Source organism: Trichechus manatus, unplaced genomic scaffold, assembly GCF_000243295.1.
Source record: "Trichechus manatus latirostris isolate Lorelei unplaced genomic scaffold, TriManLat1.0 scaffold00037, whole genome shotgun sequence".
Lineage (NCBI taxonomy): Eukaryota > Metazoa > Chordata > Mammalia > Sirenia > Trichechidae > Trichechus > Trichechus manatus.
In genome coordinates, this window is record NW_004443973.1 from 12,331,786 (window position 1) to 12,338,727 (window position 6,942).

Consider the following 6,942-nt stretch of genomic DNA (forward strand, 5'->3'; position numbering starts at 1 on the left):
GTCCAGAACCCTCTGTTGTGATCCTGGTCAGAGCAGTCAGTGGTGGTAGCCGGGCACCATCTAGCTGTACTGGACTCAGTCTGGTGGATGATTTTTATTTTCTGTTTATTCCTTTAGACACATGTGTACACATTCTTCTGTGAAGAATATTCCAAAAATACAGAAATGTATAATATAGAGTAGAAGTCTCCACAGAAAAAACTCCCCCAGCTAGCCCCTGTTAGCAAGACTTTTTTTTCTATACATATACATTTGCTGGGCTTTCTAGGGGAAGGTACCCATTTTTACCATGACTGGTCACACATCTACATAGAATAAAAGGCAGCAGAGCAGAGAGATCCCATGAAAAATGTCAATACACGCACTGTTACCTATGTCTTTATATGCAGTCTCTCTTTTCCTTCTACCTTCACTCTCACTTGTTTCTCTCTTTTTTTCCACTCTTGTATGAGTTACTTATTTTGCCATTTTTGTTTGTTGTTTTCCTTTCTCTCCTGAAGTGATGGTATATTCCTGGCTATTTTCTCATATTTTTTCGATCTTATTCTTTTGCTAGATTTATGGTTCTGTTTGCTGCTTAATTCTTAGTGTGTTTAACTAAAAGTATGTGGTTCTGTAGGATTGTGTGAGGCCAGTCCATATGGAGAATGGTTGGATCATTAACATCAGAAGTTGAAAATTTTGTGATGTTTGACATTTCCTACCTATAAGTGTGAAACAGTACTCCTTGGTCAGTTAACAGTTTTACAAAATAGACTGCAGCAAGAATCTCCAAAGTGGAGATTATGAAATAAGAATGGGTTTAATAATAGAAAAAATGAGCTGTGCATCCCTTTCTCCCCTCCCACTCTCCGCCTCCACTCCCCAAACCGGCTGACAAACTAAGCAGTAGTGCATTTCCTCTTCTGCTCCTCTCTCTCACTCAACAAATTCTATATTCAAGAGCGAGACTGTTGAAACAAACAAGAGGGCAGATGCTGCCACGACCTCTCTTTTCATTGCGCTGATCTCCTCTGTACTCACCCCAGTCCACTTTAACCCAGAGAATAACCTATCTGGAGAGCATTCTCCTCATCTGAAGCACGCAGAAACATCACTGCATTTTCTTTTGCTTGATAAAGGATAAAGGAAGAAAAGCTGCAGCTGCTCTGGGAGCAGACAGCAAAGAAGCCTCACTCTGGTGGCCCCCACGGTCTTCACAAAGAGGGATTCAGAGAGCCGGGCAAACAAACATGTACAACCCAAGACTTCTGCACAGACTCACCTGCCAAAATTATTAATTAAACATTTAAAGAATTATCGGGTGAACTGAGAGTCTAACCAAGCACATTTCCCAACGGGTCTTTTATTAAGAATGTGGAGAGAGAGAATAGAGTTGAAGAACTGGAAAGGACTTCAAAAATCACCTGATCCAACTCTAATCCTATTGTTGTGAACTGAATTGTGTCCCCCCAAAATACGTGTTGTAAATCCAAACCTATGCCTGTGGTTATAATCCCATTTGGGAATAGGTTGTCTTTTTTATGTTAATGAGTCAGGATTAGTGTAGGGTGTGTTTTGAGTAAATCTCTTTTGAGATATAAAAGAGATTAAAACAAGCAAGCAAGAGAAGCAGAGATAGAAGAGAGATGCCAAGCCACATGAAGACTGCCCAGGAGCAGAAGCTCAAAGTGACAAGGACCCTCCTCCAGAGCCAAGAGAGAGAAAGCCTTCCCCTACAGCTGGCATCCTGAATTTGGAGTTCTACCCTCCTGAACTGTGAGAAAATAAATTTGTTTGTTAAAGCCACTCATTTATGGTTATTTCTGTTATAGCAGCACTAGATAACTAAGACACCTACCCCTTCCAATTTTAAGATTAAGACAGTAAGGCCCAGAAAGGCCGTAGGAGGAAAGATTCATCCCTTTTCAACCTTGTAAACGTTATTATATAACGCTGGAGACTTTAAAATATATTTTTTGCAAGACATAAGGCATTCCTTGTAGCCTCATACACAGAATAGCTCTTTAGATCTTCATAAGGGATGGCATTATACTTTTATTGCATTACGTTTCTCCCCAGGGTTAATGAAAAGCCCAAAAAATTATGACATGTAAATTTTCAAAGCTCTGGTTGTATATTTACTGTCTGTTGATTCATAGAACCAGAGGGGATCAAAGATGGAGATAATGTACTTTTGGTAGCAAATTTTCCCCAAATTAGTCCTTTGCCAAATAAAGTGCACAATAAACCGTGAGTCCTTTGAAAATTCGTTTCCAAATAAAAGGATTGAGTATTGGCTCTTTTTTTTTTTTTTTTTTTTTTTTTGTAAAGCAAGCCTGTTCACTACCTTTTCTTTCTGCTTTGTTTGTGGAAGTCAGGCTGCTCACATTCTCACTGTTGAAAGGTGCCACTTTGTCTACTTCAGGTAAACTTTTGTTTTAAAAGTTTCATTGCTTTACAGTTGTATTTTATTTGGCAATTATATAGAGCATCAGTTGTTGAACAAAATAGTAATTATTTGAACAAAATTTTATATCAAAGTAATGTGCATATAGTTAAAAAAACATGCAAATATTACAAGACTTAAAATGAAAAACAATAGTCTCCCATCCTACCCTTTCCCAGTCTGATTCCATATTCAAGCACTTCGAACTATTTTTCTTTTTAGTTACTACTCAAAGCCATGCCGGCTATAGTTTATTATATATGGATTCTTCTTGTACAGACTTTTTTTTCTGGAGTGTATAATTTCCTATTCTAATTTGGACAAATGACTTTCTTAGACATGTTATTCAGTGGCCATCTTGAGATTCCTTTTTATTGGACGCAGATTAGTTTTACTATTTCTTGTACTCTAAATCTCATGCTTTTGAATTTCATCTTCATGTTATTGAAATAGATCTACAAGTATTTTCATCAGAAAGTAAGAGCTTTAAGTTTTCTGGTTTCTTAGATTTCTAAAACCACCTATTTTGCACTCACACTTGATTGATAGTTTGGGTATAAGATTCTAGATTCAAAATAATTTTAGCATCAGAACTTTGAAGATGTTGTTTCATTGCAGTATGGCTGATAAGTCTAATGCTATTCTAATCCACCCCTGCCACCAACAGGTTCCCCTTATCCTCAATGTTCTGACATTTTTTAAAATAGCCTTGGAGTGGCTCTTTTTCAGGTAAATGATATAGTGGTTAAGAATCCAGGAGACTCATACTGCCTGGGTTAAAATCCTATGTCTGCCACTTGACTAGCTATGTGATATTGGGCAAGATAACCTCCCTAGGCCTCACTTGAGGAAAGTGCCATCTGTCTACCTTGTAGGGTTGTTGTGAGAATTCAGATAACTGATGTAACTACTTAGAAGAGAGTAGATGCTCAATAAATGTTAGTGATGATGATTTCATCTTGCTCAGCTTTCAGTGAGGTCTTCTAATCTGAAGACTAATTTCTTCAACTGAGAAATTACCCTTCCTTTCTGTGATAATGTACTTCTGTTTGCTTTTCCTCCCTGAAACCAAAATTAGTTGGCTATAGGATTTCCCAGATTGATCCTGTATCTTTTATCTTTCATATTTTCTCTTTTTGATGTTCTAGGTAATTCTGAACTTTATATCCCAGTCTTTCTATTGCATTAATTAGATCAATCATTTTAAATTTGTAAAAGCCTTTTCTTATATACTGATTGTTCCTTTTTTTCATGGTATTCTGTTTTTGTTTTATATATGCAATGTCTTTTCCCAATTTTTATTTTGAAAAATTAAAAACATACAGAAAAGTTGAGTCATACAATGACACCTGTATATAACTTCCAGCTAGACTCGACAATTATTAAAATTTTGTCACATTTGCTTTACTTCTTTGTGTCCATATATATGTGTGTGTATATCCCCACTCACACAACATTCTTTTTTCTGAACCATTTGAATATAAGCAGCAGACATCATGACGCTGCTCCTAAATAGTTCAACAAAAGAAATTCTCTTACCCAATCACAATACCATTATCACACTATAAAAATTAACAAAATTCCATATTATCTAATATTGACTCTATAGTCAAATTTCCCTATTGTCTCAAATGTGTGCAAAATGGCAAGCTCTACCAAAATGTAAAATGTTCATACCCTTTCACTTAGCAATTCCATCACTATTCTGCATACACACCCCCACACATGTACAAAATGGTGTTTACAAAAGGATATTCACTGCAGCATTGCTTGTAATAGCAAAAGATAGGAAACCACCTAAATGTTCATTAATATGGGATTGGGTTAAACACATTAAAATTAAACTATGAAATATTATACAGCTGTTTAGAATTAAGGTATTCTCATATGTATTAATCAAGATACGAGTTAAATTTAATTGAAAAAGGTAAGAGTCAGAGTACTGCATATAGTGTATCACCATTTGTGTTTTAAACAAATTATGCATATTTGCAGACTGATAATTAACTCTGAGGAATAAAAGAGAAATTGGTAAAAGTTAATTGCCTTTGGAAAGAGAAGTGAACTGGGTGCCTGGACAGAAGGACAGAACAATTTCTTATCAAATACTCTTTTATTGATTTTGAATAAAACGCATGTTGTTGTCGTTGCTAGGTGCTGTCGAGTCAGTTCGGACTCATAGTGATATTGTGTACAACAGAACGAAACACTGCCTGCTCCTGCGCCATCCTCACAATCGTTATGTTTGAGCCCATTGTTGGAGCCACTGTGTCAGTCCATCCCATTGAGGGTCTTCCTGTTTTTCGCTGACCCTCTGCCCCACCAAGCATGATGTCCTTCTCCAGGAACTGGACCCTCCTGATAACATGTCCAAAGTACATGGGACGAAGTCTTGCCATCCTTGCTTCTAAGGAGCATTCTAGCTGTACTTCTTCCAAAACATATTAGTTTGTTCTTCTGGCAGTCCATGGTATAGTTAATATTCTTTGCCAACACCATAATTCAAAGGCATCAATTCTTCAGTCTTCCTTATTCATTGTCCAGCTTTCACATGTATGTGAGGCAACTGAAAACACCATGGCTTGGGTCAGGTGCACCTTAGTCCTTAAAGTGACATCTTTGCTTTTTAACATTTTAAAGAGTTAAAATGACATTACATGATAAAAATCAATAGTAGTCACTGCTTGAAGTGGATATTCAATCTCACAGAACAGTGGTTCTTAACTAAGGGTGATTTTGCTCCCAGGGGGCATGTGGAAATGTCTGGAGACAATGTTTGGTTGTCACAACTGGGATGGGTGCTACTGGCATCTAGGCTGACATGTTTAAATCTAGTGGGTAGAGGCCAGGGATGCTGTTCAACATTCTGCAATACACAGGTCAGCCATGCACGACAAAGCATTATATGGCTCAAAATATCAGTAGTGCTGAGACTGAGAAACTCTGTTGTAGAGCAATTCTTATGGATGCTAAGGTTTCAGAAGTGCTAAACAAGACTAAAGGAATAAAAAAATCATATGCATATGTCTAGGCATTCAAATCATTGTGCCTTTAAGATAATTCAAATTTCTAGCTGGGAAAGGAGATGGGTGAAGTACATTATGCTTCTGTTGGCCTACAGAGCTTATTAAATATTATTAAGCTTCTTTAGCCTGAGTTCATGTTAATAATTTTAAACAGTTTGCCCTTGGCTACTGAGAAGTTGGTGGTTAAAACCCACCCTAGCAGTACCGCTGAAGGCCTGGCGATCTGCTTCTGTAAAGATTAAAGCCAAGAAAACCCTATGGAGTTCAGTTTATAGTCTGTAGCACATTGAGGTACATAAGTTGGAATTGACTCAATGGCAGCGGGTTTGGTTTAGTTTGAATAGTCACTCTAAGAATGAAGTTAGATTAAAATTATTGATTTCTAGGCTTTAATCTATAGGTTTACTTCTACATGTATGTATAGTACATTACATTGTTTGTAATGAAAATATCGGAAACAACCTAAATAGGGGACTGGTTGAATAACTTATGGTACATCCATACAATGGAATACCACAAAGCCATTAAACAAAACAAGGTAGCTCTAATGATCTCCAAGATATATTAAGTGAAAAAAAGAGAACAGTATGTGTGGTAAGTTAAAAAAGATATATACATTTATGTTCATATACGCACATATGAAGATACACAAGGTATCAGTAACAGCAGTTGTTTCTGGAGAATTGGAGCAAGGAACTTTTCATTGTATGCTCTTTCACATCTTTGTTCAATGTACCTATTGAAAATACCCATACATACATAAAGACAGCTCCTCTCAATGAGTAAATTAAGTGCACTATATAATTCTACTGTACTTAATTCAAGGTGATGTATTACAAGAGATATAGAGGAATATGGGAACACAGTAGAATTGTAATTAAATGTTAAAATGAGTAACTTCAATCTATATTTCAAGAGGCACTAGTACTTTTAGTCATTGCTGTCAAATATTTTTTCCTAACACTTGCTTCTCTAAGGTTACAAAAACAAGAGGGCAGTTGGTGTATTTGTCTGGTGACTAGGGTAAATATAATACAAATGATTTTCCAGGTGATGAAGAGAAAAAAGCCTCTCTAGGAAGAGCCTAAGGTCCCCAAGTGGTACAGTTTGCACTTAACCTAAAGGTTGGCTGTTCAAACCCACCCAGTGGTGCCACAGAAGAAAGGCCTGGTGATCTGCTTCCCTAAAGACTACCATCAAGAAAACTATGGAGTAGATCTAGTCTGTTAACACATGCGGTCACCATGAGCTGGAATTGGCTTGATGGCAGTGGGTTTGGTTTTTTGGTTTAGGAAGAGCCTAGGGGGCTGACATGTTTAAGACTCTGTTAGTATGGTGATGGAAAATTTGGCAACCGATATTGGTGATGGCTGCACAATATGATTAATATAATTGATGTCACTAAATTGCACACATGAAAAACATTAAATTGGCAAACACATTAAAAGGAATAAAGAAATTCATATGAATGTGTGTTGTATATATATA